The sequence below is a fragment of the Myotis yumanensis genome, unplaced genomic scaffold (assembly GCF_028538775.1).
Source record: "Myotis yumanensis isolate MYYU_CA2020_CCGP unplaced genomic scaffold, mMyoYum1.0.hap1 SCAF_10, whole genome shotgun sequence".
Classification (NCBI taxonomy): Eukaryota; Metazoa; Chordata; class Mammalia; order Chiroptera; family Vespertilionidae; genus Myotis; species Myotis yumanensis.
In genome coordinates, this window is record NW_027223761.1 from 24,901,029 (window position 1) to 24,924,500 (window position 23,472).

The following is a 23,472-nucleotide window of genomic DNA, read 5'->3' on the forward strand; positions in this document are numbered from 1 at the left end:
TACACTCAACTATTTTTATTTCACACCTGATGATTAGTAACAATTATTGGAATATATTTGGTAAATTCTGTTTAAGCTTTAAAAATGTTGCTGAAAAGAGGGTGTTGCATATACATGGTTTCTAAAAGAGGAGTAAAACAAAAATAGCAAACCACAAACAAACCTGTCAATAGTTAAAGTTTAAAAACCTGCACATGTTGCCCTAGCGGGTTTTGCCCAGTGGATAGAGAGTGGGCCAGTTGGCTGAAGCGTCCTGGGTTCGATTCTGGCCAAGGGCATATACCCCAGTTGCAGGCTCAATCCCCAGCACTGGTTGGGGTGTGTGCCAGAGGCAACCAATCAGATGTGTTCCTTTCACTTCGAGGTTTCTTTCTCTCTTTGTCTCTCTCCCCATTCCTTTTCACTCTCTCTAAAAATCAATGGAAAAATATCCTTGAGTAAAGATTAACAACAACAAAAATTACCCCCCACATTGAAAACAAACAACAAAACAAACAACTCCTAACCTTGGTGTGAGAAGCCCCTTTAAGATTAAAAAAAAAAAAAAAGGAGCATTTCCCTCAAGGTTCTCTCTCCCCTGTGCTAACCCTTTAGTCTCCAGTCTCCAGCTTGCTTTCACATATGGCTTCTCAGTCTAATATCCTGGAAGTCACAAGCACTATTACCTTTCTGAAATCCAGATGGAGAAAATGAGACCATAGTATTACTGTTCATGAACTACAAAAGGTGACAAAGGTGCATTGGTACCAGAGCAAGAAAGGTTGAAACTTTGCCCAGGCGTTCTTTTTGTCTTCTTCTTCTTTTTTTTAGATTTAAGAAAAGTTTGTTCTTAAAGTTAATTCCATGTTAAGGTCAGCTAATTGAACTTCACTGTAGCCAATGCATTAGACATTAGAAACACGTTGAAACTCAGTGTTCATTTTAAACAGAAATATACCAATGCCCTCATTATCAGGAGCACAGATGAATGAAAGACACTCTGGAATGCTTGAAAGACTTCTTTAGTAATGTCCAAACAGCAGGGTTTTATGACATTGAGCAGGATCTCAGAGATTTTTATTATTATTTAATTCCTAGAGGCCCAGTGCATGAAATTCATGCACGGGGGGGGGAGGGGGCGGGGGAGAGGAACTCAGCCCGGCCTACAGCCTCTTGCAATCCAGGACCCTTCAGCGGATGTCTGACCGCCAGTTTAGACCTGATCCCACAGGACTGCTGGCTCCTAACCACTTGCCTGCCTGCCTGCCTCATCGCTCTTAACCACTCTGCCTGCCTGATTGTCCCTAACCCCTCTGCCTGCCTGCCTGATCATCCCTAACCACTTGCCTGCCTGCCTCATCTCCCCTAACTGCTTGCCTGATCGCCCCTAACAACTCTGCATTCCTGCCTGATTTCCCCTAACCACCTCTGGTTTGGCCCCCGCCATGGCAGCTTCATCCAAAAGGACGTCCAGAATGACATCTGGAAGGTCATTCAGCTGTCTGGTCTAATTAGCACATTACGCTTTTATTATTATAGATATGACATACAATATTATATTAGTTTCATGTATACAACATAGTGATCAAATATTTATATACCTCATGAAGTGACCACTATGATAAATCTAGTAACCATCAGTCACCACACATAGTTATTATGATTTTATTGACTATATTTTCTATGACGTACATTACTAATTTTATGACTGGCAGTTTGTACCTCTTAATCCCCTTCACCTATTTTGCTTACCCCTCCCGACCCCCTTGCCATTAGCAACCATTAATTTGTTGTCTGTATCTATGAGTTTATTTTTGTGTTGTTTTATTTCAGTTTTTAGATGCCACATGTAACTGAAATCATATGGACTTTATCCTTCTCTATCTGACTTATTTCACTGAGCAGGGTATCCTCTAGGTCTGTCCATTACTCAGAGATTTGATGGCAGGTGGTGTTTCTTGAGGATGTAGCCATGGGAGTCTGGTGACTCTAGTAGCAGCAGACTTGTATTATTTTTAGCATATGCTGGTGCTCAGGGAACTGTCCTGGGAATAAGAAGATATTATAGATGGCAGGACTAATTAGATTCAGCGAAATCTAGTACCTACAGAAAGATTATGCAGCTTACACCATTTCCTATTTTGAAGAAGGAAAAATGGGATTTGCCAAGGATACTTCTCATACAAACAGTTGATAGACAAACATGGTAATTGACCATACCTTCACTATGCCCTCCATTGGCTAATCAGTGTGATATGCAAATTAATCGCCAACAAAGATGGTGGCTAATTTGCATACTGTAGGCAGGGTGGGACAGCGCCATCCCGCCTGCCCTGCCGCCATTTGGGCCTGCTATCTGCGACCCGGGGCGGTGGGCATCCCGTGTGCGACCTGGCCCGGGGCGGCCGGGTGGGGCAACGAAGGCTTGAAGGCGGCTCCGGCCAGAGTGAAGGCCTGGGTCCCCGGTGCCAGAGGAAAACCGATGCCGGCAGCCAGGGGAAGGGAAAGCCTATTGCACGAATCTTTTCATGCAACAGGCCTCTAGTATTTATATAAAAAGAAGAAAACCAAAATGGCCCATAATCCCACAGCCCTCATATTGTTAAGAAAGTTATAGAAAGATATTAAATGACATGTACTTCTCTTTTCTCCTTCTTTGAAATTCCTTTTCCTCAAAGGTAATTACTGTTAATAATTTTTTGGCATGTACTGAAGTATTTATTATGCATATGTGTAACACAGTGGTATGCTGGTAAACACTGAACAATCTGCTCTCTGTGCCCATGTGTTTTTAATTCCCAGGTAATAATGAAAGTGCTTTTATTACCCAGGCTGACAGGACCCATGAGCAAGGAGAGAGCCCAGTCCAGAATTTTCAAAAGGATTCAGCTGGGTATGCATTGAATAGGAAGCTGTCTTGAGTCTTTCCAGTAACAAAAACTATTATGATAAATAAACGTTAGTACTCATTTTGCTAACTCAAATCAATAGCTAAGTTCTGAAGTTTTAGTTTCTAAGAACTTAGTAATTTTTGAGTAAATAATAAGCTGTCATGTTATTTTTCTTGGGCTGAAAAGAAGGGTGGTAATAAGCCAATTTAATCTTGAAAATAATTTATCTTAGGTATTTAAATATTTAATATTTAAACTGTTATACCTTCTTGTAGTAGAACACACCCTCCATGAAAGCTTCTGGACTTTCATATTTAGTCCCATTCTTAGAACAGGAAATGGAAGCCTCGACCCTGCTACCTGTGTTTTAGGGGGCTCTACTCTGGCCCTCTTCCATTTGTACCACTCTCCATAGTGATATATCTATGGTGCCAAGGGACCACCCAGAGCCTGCACCATCTCCCAACTCTAGATAATGCTCTGCCAGCCAGACCCTGAAATTTCTGACTTTCAAAGACTTATGTCTACTTCCAGGGCCTGTGAGTTTTCCCTTCCCTTCCTCCAGTTGCTCTGCTCTGCTGGTCTGTACACTCTCATCCCAGAGGTAGTTTAGGGGCAGCTCTCTATGTGTGTGCTGTATAGATGTCGCTTAGTTGTATGTTCTGGAGTGCCCACATGATCTTCCTCCCACTGCAGGATGAAACTTGAAATGCGACAGGAAGTGGAGATCGCTGTGGGTCATGGGCTGCAGGATGGGGGCTAGAGTCTAGGGACTGGTTCTTCCTTACCTACCAAATTTTAATGTGGAACAACAAGGAATATGGGAATTCTAAATTCAAGCTTGATTTTCTAGGCTATGAAGGTATATTTTTTAAGGTTAGGTTATATAGCACATTTTATTCAACAGGTTGTTACAAGCAGTGGTGTGTTGCTGGTAGCTGTTTAACAAGAGGCTCTCTGAAAAAACAATGAGTTAATTGCAGTGTTTGCCATTGTGATGGTGATGATCCTGCCATGGCCAGTTTCAAGCTACCAATGCAATGTTATTGAATGTGAATTTAGGAAAGGTGCATATAGTTGGCTCTCCTGAGCCGATAACAGCTGGACCTGGCACACCACTGTTTTAATTTTAAATACAGTCATGTGCCACTTTACAACTGGGGTATGTTCTGAGAGATTATTGTTAGGTGGTTGTGGGAGCATCATAGATTGTACTTTCACAAACCTAGATGATATAGCCTACTGCACGCCTAGGCTACATGGTGTAGCATATTGCTCCTGTGCTACAAGACTATAAGGCATGTTATTGTACAAAACAACATGGAATTAAATAAAGCACAAGAGAAAATGATGCAATCAAGAGACAGTGAACAGGAGATGTATGAGGCTACTGCCGACATAACTGGCTTAGTTTTACAGCAAACTTTTTTAATAAGTAGAAATAATACATTTTAAAATAACAATAAAGGTATAGTATACATAGTAAATACATAAACCAGTACCACAGTCATTTATTATAATTATCAAGTATGTACTGTACACAATTGTATGTGCTATACTTTTATATGACTGGCACTGCAGTAAGTTTGTTTACACCAGCATCACCATTGCATTATGAGTAATACATTGCATTATGACATTAGGGCAGCTATATGTCACTAGGAGAAATAGGAATTTTTCATTTCCATTATTATTTTACGGGGCCACCGTGATATATGCAGTCCATCACTGACTGAAACATTGTTATGTAGTATGTGACTGACTATATTGAGGCATGGTTTGGGAGCCTCAATTTGTACTCTCATCCTTGGACCCCCAAATGTTAATATTTCATTCTAGTGCATGGAAAAGTGCTGACATGTAACGGATCTTTAATAAATGCCTCTTGAATAAAAGGCCCCATTAGTTGTATGACTTTAGGTAAGCCATTCATCTATAAATTAATCTGCACTTTACAGAGTTATTGACCAAATGATACCGTTCATGTGAAAGCATCTAGCACAGTTCTTGGCACCTCATATACAATCAATAAATATTGAACCAATAATTTCCATTCAATCAATCTTATCTTTTTTATTATCATATTTGGGAAAATTCAAGTTTTTTAGTTTAAACTAATTTTAGGTGTTTGTAATTTTCTGCATTTGTCTGTAGGTCAAGACACATGCCCATAGCTTTTAGGGTTTTCCATGGAGAACCTTTTGTGATAGACATCTCATTTTCATACAGTTCCCAAGGGAACAGTGCTCACATAATGTTACTCATTTTAGAAAGTTTGGTAAAATTCCATTTGGCTGCAAGTCTGTTGTCTGAGCCTAGGGGAGGAAAGGCAGTGTTGTATGCTCTAATTTTGTTCTCACTTGTATTTTATATTCTGAGATGGTAGAGAGAAAAAATGGTTTTGAATTAATACTTAAAATTTTATCATTCCATATGTTACCCTGAGTGAGGAATGCATTAAGTTTTTAAGACGAACTCATAAGAAATAGGAAATACAAATGATTCAACAGTGCACCCTTCCTTTCATTTGCTTGGCTATTTTAGTAAAGCTTGATGAGTGATAATTTCTACTTGGAATAGTTGTCACTCATGGACAAAATCCATTGGTTGGTGATTGATACACTTAATATAAACATTATTTTTTTCTTCAGTAATTTCTAAAAGAAGATATTTTCCTTCTCATGGGAATGTTTTCTTCCTCCCAAAGTATTTCAGTGTTGCTACCATGAGCTCGATGAGCCATTGTTTTTCCTCCTCAATATTGCTCCAGCAGTTAGATAGACAATTTTTTTTCTCTTTTCAGTGCCACAAATTGCTTTTAGTTTCTCCTATGAGTTCCTACAAAACAGTTGTTTGAGCTCTGTTTTTATAAATTCAAAAACCTTAAGAAATAAATCTCTGGTAAACATAGTAGAGACTTTGGGAATCTTCCTTTATATTATAAAAAAACACTTCTTTCTCTAAAAGATCTCCTTAAAGGAGTATCCCCTATCAGATTACTCAAGTGTTGAAAACTCATCTGAACAGGCTGCTGAATGAAAACACAGATTCATCAAAATGGACATTAAGTTAAAGGCAGAGCTCAGGAAAATCATCAGCAAATATAGATATATAACTTACAGTTTGGAAGAAACTTAGATATCTTCTGATCCAACAATCTTATTCTATAGATAGTGAATCTGGAATACTTCCAATCTAAAGGAAAACCAAATATCATCAAGGGACACTCAGATTTTCATGTCTATATTAGTGAGAATGGGCTGGTTATGTTATATAAATAGATAACTGTAAAAGCTCAACACCTTAAGACAACTAAGGGGTATTTCTCACACACATGGCATGCCAATCACGTGTAGGCAGTGGGATCTGCTCCATGAGGTTGGGGATCAAGACTGATAAAGTCTCTGCTCCCTGGACCACCACCAGATGCTGTGAAGAGGGAAAGTAAGTCCAGTGGTCACTTGTCTCTCCAAGGACGTAGGGAACTACAGTCCAACTATGGTACTGAAAGGGGGAAACCGGAATATTACTTTAACAGTCCCAATATCTGGAAATCCTTATGACTTCTCTTGTCACTGACAATTTTCAAATGTATAAACTAATAGACACAAATAGTAAATATGAAATATACTAAGACTTAATAAGACCTTAAAATAATGTTTTGAGAATGCGATTCTAGACAATTTATTCTAGAAAATTATTTCAGTATTAAGCAGGCGAAAAGTTTCTTCCATCTCTCACCTGGCTGCATTAGTAAGACCCAAGCACTTGTAGGATAAATAATATTAACATATCTAAGGAAAGGATCAGTAGGAAGGTGAGGAAACATTGAAAAACAAGTGTTAGAATAGGAAATCATATGTCACCCCTCCAGCACCATCCAAGGATTTGGCAAAACAGATGGATGCATTAATGACTGATAGCATGTATTATTCAGTAACATCGGAGACCCAAAGATAGTTCTTGCTCACAGAGACATTTTTATGTCAAAATTTGGCCTCCACAGATTTTTTTTTCTTAGAGGGAGAAAATGGACTGCTCAGGCTAATATGAATATTTGACATTTGAAAGCTGTATTCTTATTATAATCCAACAAATTGGTCTTTGCATTATATGCTGAAGTTTGGACATTGTAAGGAAGTCTCACTAAGTGTTATCAACTCTGGAGACTGACATTTTCAGGGTCTGCATGGCCAATACTTGATTGTGGTAAATTCATCCAAGAAATGCTACTGGATAAGGCCTTCTACTCATTGGTCAGGTAACCTTCTGGCAACATCTGAACTCTTGTTTCAACCATCTAACCCTCCAAAAGACAGTTCTTGCCTTCTCACATTGATAATAATATCTTCGAAGTGTGATGTGAAGGGTGCTAGTTAACCTCCCTCCTTAATATGGTCTATTCTCTGCCCAAAGAAAGTACACTAGTGGTAGGTGTCCCATTGATTGCAAGGCACAGTATCTCCTCATTAAGATTTAATCTTTTCCTGAGCTCTTTTTAAATACAAATGTCCTTTGAGAGAAGCACTACTTTGTCACTACTATTTACTGAGCACTTCTTATGGAGCAGATACTTTAATCAGTGGTACTAAATGAATGTTACCTGTGGATTTGAGGACAGACATCGATAAACCGTTGCTTTCCTAAGATTATCAAATAGTTCCCAAATCAAAACTGTAACATTTGTCAGAATCCTATAGGTCCACCTTGAAATTAACAGGTTTCCTCCGAGTCTCATGGCAAAAATTCAAGTGATCTGGAAGATGGAATATGTCTTTTATTCTTTGGCTAAATTCTAGGAGACTCGGTGGGACCCCAGGGAGCTTTCCTTGCTATTTTCTTCTTCTATTTTTTTAAAAGCTGAGATGTAATTGACATATAACATTAGTTTCCGATGTACAACATAATGATTTGATATTTGTATATATTGTGAAGCAATCACCAAAGTAAGTCTAGTTAACATTCATCACCACACATCGTTATAAATTTTCGTTTTAGGACTTACTCTCTTAGCAACTTTCAGATGTCCTTGCTGTTTTCTGGTGAGTGTACCTCCTGTGTGAATCTTGTCCACAAGTTGGCTCTGAAGTTATTTCATCAAAGTAACACAGACTTCTGTTTGCTGACTTGTTCAACAAACAAAGTACTCTCCAGGCTGTTGGGACACCTCGACAAAGGACTTAAACAGATGCCTGGGCAAAGAGATTTAGGCTTTGATAATATGCTGTGAAAGATGAATTTAGAATGGGTCTGGAAGAAAATATATGCTACACTGGAACCTCTTCACAAACATGGCCCAGTGTGTGCGCTTCATGGGCAAACCTGCCTTTGGGAATGTATATTAATGGCTTTTGCTCACTTGAAACCAGACCCGAAGTCTCACATTCTTTTCTTTTTTAGGTGCATTTACAATGCTTTTTATTTGTTCTCAGTTTTATATGGTTCTATAGCATTCTTTGTTTTTCTTTCACGACCATTTTTCCAATTAGCTCACAAGGCTCTGACTGCTTTTTTGGCAGAAAGAAGGTCAGTCGCTCCTCCCTCACTGCCTGTTTTGAGCAGTGGGTGAGGAGAGTTCACACACCCTTTATACAAAGCATTTGGAAAACAATGATTTGTGAGTTTATTATTTGTCTAGCCAAATCTGAATTCCTCAAAATACTCTATTTTTTTCCTACTTAGGGAACTATGTCATCTTGAATATCAAAAGCCACTATTAAAGGCTTCACCCAGACATGTGTGCTTAATTTGCCAATGCAGGAGTGAATTTTAAAATGCTTTTAGATAGATAAGTTGAAGATATAAAAACATCTCAATGGAAAAGTTGTTTTACTCCTCTAATAAATTACTTGAAAGGCTTAGGCAGGCCCATTAATGGATTTAAACAAAAATTAATAAACACAGAGCTCTAAAGCTGAAAGTCTTCTAAAAGCAATACAAATGGGAATCTGGAACTCATTTGCGTTATAGTACATTAGCATGACTCGGTTACTTTCATGAGCCCAGTCACATGTATGTATAGCATGAGATTTTCCTTGTGTTTCATTCCTTTTAATTGATAAGAGGATTATCATTACTGACTGCCTTATCAATAAATGATGTTTAAAATATTTATTTATAACTTATACTATTTAATATATTATTAAGTTAAATAACATTAGTGATAAATGCCAGGCACATAAGAATTATGACACATCATGTAAATATACTAATTTATTTCTCAGTGAGATTATAAGAAATCATTAAGTGGAGATTATGGCTGCAGAATTCTGGGTAATGAAGTTTTTTTATATTTAGAGAAACAATTATATCTACTCCTCTGTCCCCAAATTAATTTGTCAGGGAGAATCATGGTAATGGTTTGGAGAATATCTTTCAAGATTTTTAATGTTTATATAGACTTACATAAAGGAATGTCTACAAACACACCCACATACATACATACATTTACATATATAAAACACATGTTTAAGCTCATGTATATATAAGAAATGAGATTATATTACTAATTGCTTTTTCACTTATATTGTGAAAACCTTTCTATGTGTGCATATGTAGTAATACCTTATTATTTTCAGCCGCTGATATTGAAACAATGAGATTCTATTTTTTACTGGTTTGGTAAAATTGGAAAAGATTAAGGCTTGTTTTGAGGTGGGCATGGAGGAACTGGTCCTCTCATATCCTGTAGGTGGGGATGTAAATAGGCAGTATATGACAAAGTTTTAATAAAAATGGACCAGAAATGCTAATTCTAGTTTTCCAGCTTATAGAAATATTTTCTCAAATGAATAACGATTTGTGCAAAGAGATATTCATTGCAGCTCTTTCTTCTTTTTTATTTTTTAAACTGAGACTAAAAACAGTCATCCCTGAGGGTTTTTGAGATTGCTTCTATTCCCTCCAATCTCACCCTGAAGCATTTTTTTGTGTCTCTCTATCATTTTTTTTATTCCCACCCCTCACCCCTCTACTTTGGTAACCATCAGCTTATTCTCTATATATGTGTGTTTCTATTTTATTTTCTTTATTCATTTGCTTTTTGTGGTTTTCTTTTTTTAGATTCCACATATGAATGAAATTATATGACATTTGCCTTTCTCTGTCTTATTTATTTCACTTAGCATGAGCACTCTCTGAGTTAAAAAAAACTTGAAAAGGTAAACAACCTAATGCTTATCAATATGGTGGACTGGCTGAATTAACTCAAATCTGTTTATTTCTCACATTGTGCCAGTTATGAGAAATAAATAGATTTGAATTAATTTAGCCAGTCCATTGTTCTAGACAGGGCTTGCCTGCGGTTTGTGAGTTTGGTTCATTTCTGCTCCATGTGTCTTCCATTCTTTTTGGACCAGTGAAGCGGTCCACCCAAATTCACTCTTTCCACATATCTCAGCCTCCCTCAGTTCAGTGTGCTTATGTGACTTAGTTTCCTCTAATGCAATTTGAGTAGTCATTATTCCAAACCTCAGTGTGTTCTTCCACGTTCACTCCTACACATAACAATGAGGATTTAGAGGGTTATGGAGCCACAAGATGGAAGGAGTTTAGGCCACTGGATGACCACATAGGAGAGCCACTCCATTGACTCAAATGATGCTCCTGGGCCCCTATTGTGTTAAAACACTGGACGTTTAGAGGCTATTTGCCATATAAGTTTAATCAAGCTAATACATGATCAGGTAGACATAGGTTCAACTCTTATATTTATTTTTTAAATATTTTAAAATTGATTTCAGAGAGGAAGGAAGCAGGAGAGAGAGATAGAAACATCAGTGATGAGAACCATTGATTGGCTGCCTCCTGCACACTCCTACTGGGGATCAAGCCCCCAACCCAGACACATGCCCTGACTGGAAATTGAACTATGACTCCTGGGTTCCTGGGTTGCCACTCAACCACTTGATTTTTTTTTTTATTCGATACGTATTATTGGGCTATTCACTTATCCTCTCTGTGATTGTTATTTTGTTTGTAATATGGATATAACAATAGCTTCATCATATATTATAATTAAGTTTTTGGTTAGGTTTGTAAACCACCAAAGTTAAAACTATAAGATCATTTTCCCCCCTTCTGTTTTGAACCCAGGAGCCCAGGGTTAGATTAATCAATCTTTAGCCATGAAGTACTCCCATCACCGGCTCATTATTGGTTGTACTTGTTTCATTGTTTATAATTATTTAAAAATCTAGAGGCCTGGTGCTTGACATTCATGCACTGTGGGTTGGGGGGGGGGGTCCCCTCAGCCTGGCCTGCGCCCTTTAGCAGTCTGGGAGTCCTCAGGGGATGTCTGACTGACAGCTTAGGCCTGCTCCCTGTCAGCTGTCAGCCCAGCTTGTGGCTGAGCGGCACTCCCCCTGTGGGAGCACACTGACCACCAGGGGGCAGCTCCTGTGTTGAGCATCATAGTGACCGGATGTTCCCCAGTTTGGTCAATTTGCATATTACCCTTTTATTATATAGGATTTTAATAATACATCAAACTCTTGAGGAATCACCACTCAATATAAGAACTAGAATATTCCTTGAAATTTCCTTTTGCCCACCATTTTATGGGGTAGGTCACAGTTATCTAGCATAGCTAGATATCAAACTACAGAAAACCCTTACTCTTTGGTTACAGGGCTTTTCATCTGTCTGGTGAAGGATGCTCAAGCTCCTCTGCCTGTGTGATTAGAGTCCAGAGTAAAATATCAACATAACATAGGAGAACTTTTAGTCCAGCCTTATTCTGCTAGTTAAGTCTTCTTGGAGAGTAGCACCAACTTCTCCCTTGCAGTAATGAGAAGGTCGGGTTCCCAATCTCATAGCTGTGTGATGATGTGAGCGAGTGGCAGAATTTGCTACATGGCATGCATCACGTGTTTGTGGAAGCACCATTCCATCTTGGGGCATAATGAGGGGACTGGGGTCTAAGCCTCTTGGTTAACTACGTAGTTTGATGGCCTTAAGTATTTGACCAAGACTGGTTTCCATGGAGCTTTGCAGCTCCTTTTCTTAGAGGTAAGCTTGCAGTAGCTTGGTCTGGGAAAATTAATCTTTACTTCTCAATCCTGTTCATTTTAATTCTTTCCCACACTTGGTGTTGACAAACAGTAGTAGTATCATTTTTATTATTTTGCCAGTCTAAAAGAGTATCTTATGCTGTAATTTGTATGCTTCAGATAACTGGTCAAACTAAATCTTATTGTTTCACATGTGTTTTCTTTACCTGAAGTGCTGGCTCATTCCTCTGACCATTTGTTATTGCTTTACTAATCCTTTCCCTATGATTTTAAAGAAGTTCTTTAGATATTATTAATCTTTTATTGATCATGCATGTTGAAAATATCTTCTTCCAGTTCATAACAGGTGTTTTCATTTGCTTTAATATTTCTTCTGATTAGCATGTGGTCTTAATTTTAACATAGTTAAATTCATTCATGTTTTAATTTACATTGGCATATTTTGTGTTTTAGCAAATCCTTCTCTACCTGAAGTTCAGACAGAAATTCACCAATATTTTTCACTAAAATATTTACTTTTGCCATTTAGGTCTTTAATCCATCTGGAATTGATTTTTGTGGGGCAGGCAGAAATCCAATTTTATTTTTTCCTGTATGGATAAGCAATTTATGATGGTTTTTCTATTACATCATTTGTATTTTCTGGGATTGAATTGGACATTCTACCTTGGATAAAATCATGCACAGTACAGAATGGGCCACATTTCTTAGACAAAGTCTTTCAAACATTACTCTAACTAAGGGGGATAGGAGAGAGGCTTTCTCTTCACCAATATGCCTTTTTATTTTTGAAGCTGTAAGCTTTGTTTCTTACATTTTCTTAGTGACATAATTATTTGACTTACTTTGCTCTAGATAATTTCTCAGAGAGGTTCTTTCAGGGTAATTTAGACTGGGCTATATATTATTGGCCCCAAAACCTCCTTCCCTCGTCACTATCAATGACTGGCGAAATGTGTGATTTGAGTGTTTCATCTTCCTCAGTGGAGGTTCCATCCAGATCATTCAAGGGTCACTTTTAAGAAAGTTTAGATTTGAATGTTCTATACATTTGGGGAAGGACACACTGGATCAGGAGCTGCTGAGATGGTATTGCCTGCACAGCATATGTGTACCCAGAACAAGTCTGGGGTGGTGTGTAGTGAGCACTGTGGCCTCATGAGGAAATCCAGATCTCTGTGGCTAGCAAGAGCTAGTGGTTTCCAATTATGGTTCTCTAGGAAACGAGGTTTATTCTCAGGATCAAGGAGAAATACTACTTGACAAAGTTATCATATATTATTTTTTTTGGTAAACTTTTGAGCCATCTACTAGTAAATACTGGCCATTTAAAAAAAAACACCCAGCCTATTCTTATTATTTTAAAACTAGAGGCTGATGCATGAAGATTCGTGCAAGAATAGGCCTTCCTTCCCCTGGCTGCTGGCACTGGCTTCCCTCTGGCACCCAGGTCCCAGGCCTTCACTCTGGCTGCTGCCTTCTGCCTTCACTCTGGCCCTGCTGTCCTCCTGTAGCTCCCTCCATCCCCCGCCCCCCTCTCATAGCAGGCGTCCTGCCCTGCCCCGGCTGCTCTGCGCCTGTGCGTGCGTGCTACCCAGAGGCCCAGAGCGGCTGGGGCCAGGTGGAATGCCTGCAACATCGCCATAGTGACGACGCAAGAGTCCCGGCCTGGCCACCTCCACCTTTGTCACATCAATTTGCATATTTCCTCCTTATTGGCTGTGGGTGCCACCATCTTTGTTGTGGAGTGACAGTCAATTTGCATAGTCTTTCTTTATTAGCTAGGATTTTATCTTATTAAATAAGTTGCGTGAGAAGAGTTCCCAGGAACACAACAGCAGTATCTAATTTTTATTTAACAAGGGTTGCGCACAATTGACACATGGAATGGATCTAATGCTAAAGAAGGGAGGTATTATAGAAACCTAGTAACATAGAGAGAAAACATTGTTTTCCCTGAGCTTCAGAAGGAAAACCCAACCCAGCTATTATCTGCAATTCTTATCCAGCATACATTCCTTCCTCTGATTCTGCAAACCGATGTTGCTGTTGAGTCAGTCTGTGGTTAAACCAGAGGCCCACACGATACTGCTGTCCATTACAACCACCTCACAATGACACACCATGTACAAACATAGGCAATTGCTTTGAAAAAACATTTCTCTTGCAAATTCTTAACAGAACTCCTCGTAACATAGTGAGACACATAATTTGTCTAAGAAGTGTTTAAATAAGGAGTTGCTGAAATCTTATCTGTCAAGATTCCAGAATGTAATCTTGTGAACACAATTTTCTGAATGGCGATGAAATAGTCTAGTTTTATAGTTGCTATGGGTCTGAGAAAAGCCTGCTTAATTCATTTCAATTCAATTCCATTCAATTATAGTTGCTGAATATCTAACATACAATAGGTCCATTATACAGACTTTACTGAGTATCTATTGTATACAAAATGCTTTGCTGGGGAGAGGTGATGAAAAGCCATTTTTACTGCTTTCATGAGGAGACTAAAAACATCTTGGCAGCAAACAATAAGAATTCCTCTGGCAACTTGAAACAAATGGATTTTGTGGAAATATTTCAGGGGATCTTAGAATTGTAGAATTATCTTGTTCTGTCATTTACAACACCCATACAAGAAAATAGCAATATCAGCAACATTCATAGCACCAGTAATGATTTAAATGTATACTTGTCATTGTACATTTGTCCTTATTGCCATATATTGAGTTTTTGTAAGATGCATGACAAAATAAACATTACAAGCTTATGGAAACAGTTCTGACTAGATGCATCCTTGTTTATGCCTTTTAGAAGCTAGTTAAAAAATTTGAGGAAACATGGATAAAGGTGGATAAATGTTATAATCCTTGAAATACCTTAAGAAATATTGTTGAAGAATTAATGAACATGTTATAGAAATTACTCTTTTATTGTTTTCATCTGTGAAGAATATGTTGAAATTTGCCATATATTAAGCATTTACATTTGGTTTGTCATCTAATGAGATAGCTAGATATGGACAATTGAATGATGTTGAAATATTCAATATACCATACTTGTAGTTTTAATGAATCCCATAGTTAGCAATGAAGTTGTGTTGGAGAAATTTGATTTCTACTGCAAAAGGACTACCCAGCCAAGGCTTCAAACTTGACATTTATTAAAAATGTCCTCAATTGCAATACAAGCATTATAACATAAAAACAAAGATAGTTGGGAGAGAAGGCTTAGGAATAATAGAAACTAATATGTAATATTTAACAACATAATATTTAATAATGTATTTAACAATATAATATGTTATAATTATATGTAATAAATTATTGCATAATATAATATACTAGAGGCCCGGTGCACAAAAATTTGTGCACTCGGGGGGCAGGGGGAGAGGGGCCCCCAAGCCCCGCCTGTGCCCTCTCGCAGTCTGGGACCCCTCGGGAGATAACGACCTGCTGGCTTAGGCCTGCTCCCGGGTGGCAGAGGGCAGGCCCAATCCCTAAGTGCAGCCCCTGGTCAGGCTCAGAGCAGGGCCAATTGGGGAGTTGGGGCGCCGCCCCGTCATGCACAGAGCAGGGCGGATAGGGAGGTTACGATGCCACCCTCAGTCATGCTCAGGGTAGGGCTGATTGGGGGGTTGGGACACCGCCCCCTGTCACACTCAAGGCAGGGTCGATGGGGAGGTTGCGGCGCCACCCCCTGTCATGCACAGAGCAGGGCCGATCAGGGGGTTGGGGCGCTGCCCCCTGTCACACACAGAGCAGGGCCCATTAGGGGGGTTGGGGCTCCGTACCCTGTCACACACAGAGCAGGGTCGATCAGGGGGTTGAGGAGCTCCCCCCTGTCACTCACAGAGTAGGGCCAATAGGGGAGTTGGGGCACCACCATCTGTCACACACAGAGCAGGGCGGATCAGGGGGTCGGGGCGCTGCACCCTGTCACACTCAGGGCAGGGCCAATGGGGAGGTTATGGCTCTACCCTGTCACACACAGAGCAAGGCCCGTGGAGGGGGATTGGGGCGCCACCCTCTATCACCCACAGAGCAGGGCCAATCAGGGGGTTGGGGTGCTGCCACTGTCACACTCGGGGCAGGGCCGATGGAGAGGTTATGGCTCTACCCTGTCACACACAGAGCAAGGCCCGTGGAGGGGGGTTGGGGCGCCACCCTCTATCACCCACAGAGCAGGGCCGATCAGGGGGTTGGGGTGCCGCCACTGTCACACTTGGGGCAGGGCCAATGGAGAGGTTATGGCTCTACCATGTCACACACAGAGCAGGGCCCATTGCGGGGGGGGGGGGGGGGTTGGGGCGCCACACCCTGTCACACACAGAGCAGGGCTGATCAGGGGGTTGGTGCGCCGCACCCTGTCAAACACGGAGTCGCAGGGCAATCAGGGGATTGTGGAGCTCCCCCCTATCAGGCACAGAGCAGGGCTGATCAGGGGGTTGGGGCGCCTTCCCCTGTCATGAACAGAGCAGGGTGGATAGGGAGGTTGTGGCCCCGCACCCTGTCACACACAGAGCCGCAGGGCTATCAGGGGGTTTGGGCACTGCCCCCTGTCATGCTGATCCCGGTGCTGGGAGGCATATTACCCTTTTACTATATAGGATAGAGGCCTGGTACATGGGTGGGGGCTGGCTGGTTTGCCCTGAAGGGTGTCCTGGATCAGGGTGGGGGTCCCCACTGGGGTGCCTGGCCAGTCTGGCTGAGGGGCTGAGGGCTGTTTTCCAGAAGTGAGTGACTGAAGCTTCCAACTGCTCCTTGTTTTCCTTTTTTTTTTTTTTTATTCTGGGCCAGCTTTAGCTCTGAGGCCTCGCTGCTGAAAACATCGATACAATGTTGCTAAAGCCCGGCTGAATGAAAGCCGGTTTCTGGTGTTTTGTTTATCTTCTTATTTGCAACATAGTACATAGTTTCTTAGAGTTGTAGCTCAGAGGCCGGCTAGTCAGGCGGGGAACGTTGGAGTCCGCAGCAAGCAAGCCTCATGTTCACTTCCAGCTGCCTGGTTGCCGGCCGCCATCTTGGCTGACAGTTAATTTGCATATACTCACTGATTAGCCAATGAAAAGGGTAGCGGTCGTACACTAATTACCATGTTTCTCTTTTATTAGTGTAGATAATAATTTAATATATAATGTGTTATATAGTATAGACTTTATTACATATATATATAATGATTATATTAATCCACATATATTAGTTCAGAGGCCCAAAAAGCAGGAAGCTTGGACCATTTGGCAAATATCTCTAGCAGGAAGAAGGACTCCTCCTCAAAGTCCCCAAAGCATCTGATTTCTTGAGATTTGGTCATAGACCTACCTTGGCTAAACCAGAGTCTGATCCATAATTGGAGGTAGACATGTGCAAGCCAGGAATTTCCCTTTCCCAAATTTCCAGTACAATGAGGGAAAGGTAATTCTCTCCCCCCTTAAATTGGAGACTAAGAGGAATAATGCTGGGAACTGCCTACTGCAGGCAAGGTGGGCATTGTTATGCTACATAGAGATGAAGGAGAATGAGGGCCAGAAAGGGCACATTGAATTCGAAGATGAGTTAAAAGGCCATTATGTTGATGATAGGGTAGAGTAACAAGAAATACCTCTGAGAACACACCAAGTGAAAAACACAAACGGTACAATAAGGTGATCACATAAAAGTTAAACTATAAAATGAACACTTTAGGTTTGATTGGCCAGAGATAGGAAAAAATTACATAAAAGAGACAGAGTGCAGTTCAGGCAGTAAGACAGAACCGAAACCTGATTAAAGGCATTGCCTTATCAAAAGAAATAATGTGTCATTCAGAAGGGATGTTGGCCAGCAAAGGAGAAACAGAGAAACACAAGCCAGAGAAGGGAGTGCCCTTATTAGATGGTATAAACATCTGTTTCTCACAGGCAGATGCATCATTAACCTGGATGCAAGCACACTGGGGTCATTAAACATACCAATCACCAGAGTTGACTCCAAAAGCCATTTCTTTTTTTTTTGCTTACCAAGGTACTTTTGGATAAATTGGCTTTTATACAGGGAGAGAAAGTGCAACAGTTCTATCTCTCTGGTTTATATATCTTGGTTTATCTATAAAAATCAGCACGCATTTTCATCCCAAATATAATCAACTCTGAAAAGCTGCTAAGGCCAATTACTAATAATGTGATTGTTGAGCTATAAGTCCCAGTGAAGAGAGTAACTGAGTCCAGATGGCAGGGGGTTTAAGCATGAAAGTGTCTTAATAATAACACTCCTTCATACTTGTGTAATGTCTTACGATTTTCAGAGCACTTTTACTTACATTATCTCATTTGACTATTATGTGAAGGAAAGCAAGAAATTGAAAACCCTCTTGGAAGTAGGGATGCTAGCATGTGATTTACAGGTGAAAAGTGGCAGAGAGAGCATTTCCTCTGCCATTCCAGTGTTTACCATTGATCTACACTTTCTATAATTTCCTCAGCATTGTGCTGATCACCATTGGATTGCAAATGGGGAGTGGGACACTATTCTGGCCCTACAAGAGCAGGATTGCTACAAAGCTGTACACTTACATAATTTATTCAGTATTTAAGCTTTAAGAGAGATCAATTCAGTCATTCACTAATCCAATATAAGCACTATAAAACCAACATTTATAAAATACATGAAAGCATAAGAAAGAACATAGTATTATTTAATTCTACTACAAACCCCATGTATATTTTACACATACATCAAAACTGATATCTGCTCCATTATTTCCTAATTGTTTTCATTTTTTATTATTTTCTCTTTCTCATCTTCCTTTTCTTTTCTTCATTTTTTGGCTTTAAAGAAAGGTCTTGGCTGCTTACGCACCAAATCACTCATAGCCTTGGAACAAACAACTTGTCTTCAGCACTCCAGCTCTGGGGGTCACTCAACTCTAGATCTCTTCTGCTTTCCTTTCTCCCAGCAAGATCTTCACATGTTTCTCTCTTGCCTCCTTTAAGAACACTTTCTGTTTTTTCCTCTGTGTAAAGACATTTCAAATGAACTCTGTGCTTAGGAAACACAAAACACTCTTTTAAAAGTTGTCCTCCCATTTTGAAAGAGGTATTTCTTCAAATTGAGGATGATTTTCCCTTTAATGCTGATTTTCTAGCAGAGGGATAGGACATATTCCACATCTTATTTTTCTTGATCAATTTTTGTAAAATTAGTTCTCTTATTATTCAGGGGATTCCTTGTCTACTTAATTAATTAGTAGTTGTGGCCTCAGAAAGTTGCTCGAAAATATTTTGAAACAAATTCTATTCTCTGACGCCAAGGAAAGTTTAAAGTGATGATGTCACTTTTAAGAGAACGGATAATTGAATAGTAACTAGAAAGAAAATAGTCCCTTACTTACTTTCCTCCTGTACATAACATGTAAAGATTTTTTTTTAAATAAAAAAGTATTTTCTTCCCTGAATTCCACTCACCAGGTATAATACCCTTAATACAAACTGTTATAAAAAGATCTACTTCTCAGTTATTTCAGTTATACTTACAACTACCCATCTATTCATTTTTTTTAAAAAAACTTCTTTATTGATTAAGGTATTGCATATGTGTCCTTATCCCCCCCATCTATTCATTTTATCCACAAATATTTATTGAGCATTCTGTTCTGTGTCAGGCAATGCTCTAGGCTCAGGGGTCACAGTAGGAAACAATACAGACAAGGTCCCTGCTCTCAGAGTCTTCCTCCTGTTGGGTGAGACAGACAGCAGGAAACTAAGTAAAATAATTTTAGGTACTGATAAGAGTTATAAAGAAAATAAAACAGGGTAATGTGATAGAAGAAGAATATAGTGGCGATCTACCTTAGGTATTATGTGTTTTTGCTATCCATTGCTGCAAAATAAATGACCTCCATACTTGGTGGCTTAAAAAAATAGCAACTTAGATTTCTCACAGTTCTTTGGTTGGCTGGGCTCAGCTGGGTGGTTTTTCTGTTTCATGTTGTGAGATAAGGTCACTCATGGGGCTGCATTCAACTGGGAGCTTGGTTATCTTAACATGGCCAATGTGGCTTCTCACCTTCTTGGTCTCTCTCCACATGGTTTCCTTCATTTAGTAGTCTAGTCCATGTTCTTCAGTCCTTGGTTGCTAGAAAGGGTGGAAGCTGTTAAGTCTTATAAAGTTTGGGCCCAGAACTGGCAGTGTAACTTCCATCATAGTTTATTGGTCAAAGCAAGTCACAAGGCCATCAGATGGAAGGGAAGGGAAGTAAATGCCACCTCCTGATGAATGAATCAGCAAAGATTTTGTGGCTGTCCTTCATTCACCAAATTGTAGACAATTATTTGATTGCTGACATTTTTCACTATACTTTAAGCTCTAAAAAAGCAGGGACAACTATTATTGCTCACTCTTGTTAACACTAGTGTCTAGTACTGGTACCAAAAATAAAAACAGTGTCTATAAATTCCAGGAAAGGCTAAGGAAAATAAATACTTGATTCATCTATTACCTCCTCCCCATCTTGTAATCATGGAAGGCATTGCTAATGGATCATAGAACTCTTTCTCCGTATACTCTGATAAGAACTCAATATTCTTCTCAACACAGTGATCCAGATAGTAGTTACCAAAGTTGTAATACATTATTATATCATGTGTTAACAGGAGCCCCAGAGAAGGCTTTAGGGAGGTAGAATGAGCTGGAATTGGAAAGTTACATAACATTTTGGGAAAAAAAAGGAAAACAGGGATAAGGTGTCTTCTAGCCTATATTGCTTCTTTCGATGAATCTTAACAAAATGGCAGGTGAATAAAAAATAAACAAATAAATATGCCGAACCGGTTTGGCTCAGTGGATAGAGCGTCGGCCTGTGGACTCAAGGGTCCTGGGTTCGATTCCGGTCAAAGGCATGTACCCTGGTTGCGGGCACATCCCCAGTGGGGGGCGTGCAGGAGGCAGCTGATCGATCTTCTCATCAATGTTTCTAACTCTCTATCCCTCTCCCTTCTTCTCTGTAAAAAAATCAATAAAATATATTTTTTAAAAAATAAACAAATAAATATATTCCTTTTGTATGAATGCTTCCCCTTGGATTTGTGAACAGATTGTAACTTGTGTTTGAAGACTAAGGAGTCCCTTTCTCCAGGAAGATAGAATCCTGGTCCAGTGAATGTGGCTTCATCTATTGCTTTGATGGATTGCACAGACTTCCCAAGAGTAAAAGTTACTTTGAGAGGGTTGTGGATATGAACAATTGCAGTGAAGCATAAATTAAGGTTATTCTTGAGTTTTTTGTTGTTGTTTTTTTGAATTTTTCATTTTTAATTTAAGAGCTCCTTTTTCTTATGAGCAATGGTCTTTCAGGTTGAAGATTCATACCTATAATTTTTTATTTTAGGACCAGTTTTTCTACCCTGAAATAAGCTGGATTTACAATGAGGACTAGCACGCATCCAACAATGATTATGTTTCCTTCATGTCAAACCACCATATGAAAAAATGAAAGCACCAATCAACCAAATGTTTTGTCTACATTATGCCAAACTATTATTTAGACTAAACCAACACTTCTCATCCCCTTTAATTGTCTTGCCAGAGTGTAAGGGAATCCCTAATCAATGGAAAGACCAGAACTCCAACTATTTGCCTGTTAAAGCCAAGGAGATAAATTTAGTCTGTTGACAGATGCTTTCACTTTTCAATCAGATGTTGGAGCATTATAACCATAATAATATATAAAAATATATGAGTTTGCATCAGAATGCCTCAACTCTTTAGTATCTGTATAATCTTACAGGTTAGACAAAATTTCATAATGTCAATCTTCCTGAAGTTCTATTTTTTTTAATGCATTGAATCCTATAATACACCCATTACCTTTGAGAGGAATCTTAGCCTAATATTCAAGTTCTTCAACCAAATTATCATTTCTCTCTTATCCACCTACTTTATGTTTTTCATTTTCTAGACCAGGGTTTATCAACCTAGGCACTGTTGACATTGTGGGTCAGATAATTCTTTGTTATGAGGCCTGCCCTCTGCACTATAGGATGCTTAAGCACCAAGCTGGATTATCTCATTTAGTGCTCCTCAAAGTCCTATGAAATAATGTCCATTATATTCATTTTACAGAGAAGAACACTAAGGAAGTGTCATTCATTTATCACAGATAACCGAGATAACAAAGGGAGAAGCCATGATTCAGTGCCAGGCAGTTGTGTCCAAGGGTTTTAATACCATTTCAAAGTGTTAAATGATTTAGGAGACATTATCCTTGAGGTGGTTTGCTTTGGTTTCATCTTCCTGTTATTAAAGATGGATCATCTGAGAGAAAAAGCCAATTGAATTCCCAGTTACCCGTGTATTTCTATTCCAAGGCTTTCATTTGCCTTTAATGACTTTGTCAGGCCTTCCTCTTGAGAGTGAGGCCTTCCAGGGCTGAGCTCAGCTCAAACATGAAACTTTCGGGAAAGAGTTAGGAAAGTCTGTTCAGCTGTTTTTGTAAAGGGAGAAAAAAAATAGACATAAAGTGCCTCTTCTCCTCTTCCCTAAAATAACTTAGTGTTTAGACTTTCAAATTAGCATGTTGTCAGACTTTTATGAGAAAGTCTAGAATTGATTACAAAAGACTTGAAGACTCTCCCCTCCTCTTCCTTTGCTGAGCAGAGCTGTGAGCATGAAGCAAACTTTCTTCAGATGGTTGGTGAACTTGTGATGGGAAGGGCTGCACAGAAAGCTGGTCAGCCATGGAAGCTTTTGGTTCTCATTTGGGCCTTTCCTATTCATTCTTCCTTTGACCCTCTCCCCAACAGAGTCTTCTCCAGGATTGCTCATAGATTGATAAGTCTCATTAGTGCTGAGTCTAGCACTCAACCAGGGGTTCATTCATTCATCCATTCAAATATATTTGTTGAATTCCCACACAATGCTAGACGTGGTACTTGAAATTTTATGTACATTATTTTACTCATTTACCTCAACAAGCCTATGAGTGTATGTCATCATCACCAATTTACATAAAAGGAATCCAAGGTATGGTCAGAATATGTTGACTGCCCTTAGACATTAATATTATAAGTGTAGAACTGAAATTTAGCCCACAGATTTTTCTGTTTGCAAAGCCCATTCTTTTAACCACCGCAAATCATTGCTTCCTGGTAGTCAAGTACAGCTGGGAGATCTTGTTTATTGTTTATGTTACAGAATTGGGGATATTGATCATGGCCAAAGAAGCTGTCAGGTCTTCAATTAACTTGAAGTGGACAATGGATACATGGGGACTGTGGTCCCTCAATAGTGGAAGCCACATTATGAGAGATTTCAGTTCAAATTATGGAAGGGTGTGCTAAGAGTTAGAACCCCCCAACAAATGAATTCACTCACTGAGAGTGAAGGGAGAACCCTGTAATTTGAGGAGCATGTGTGGCCTATCACTTGGTGTGGCTGTGATGTTATAGACAAGGTTCAGGCAGGTGTTGAACAGGTGACTAAGATGAGCTTGGCCCTTTAGGTTGCGATTCTTTGACTCCCTGGCCTTAATACCATGAATTAATGACCCAGAATAAATTACTTCACCTATGTAGACCTCAGATTCACCATTTTTGAAGGTATTTCTAGCTCTACTGT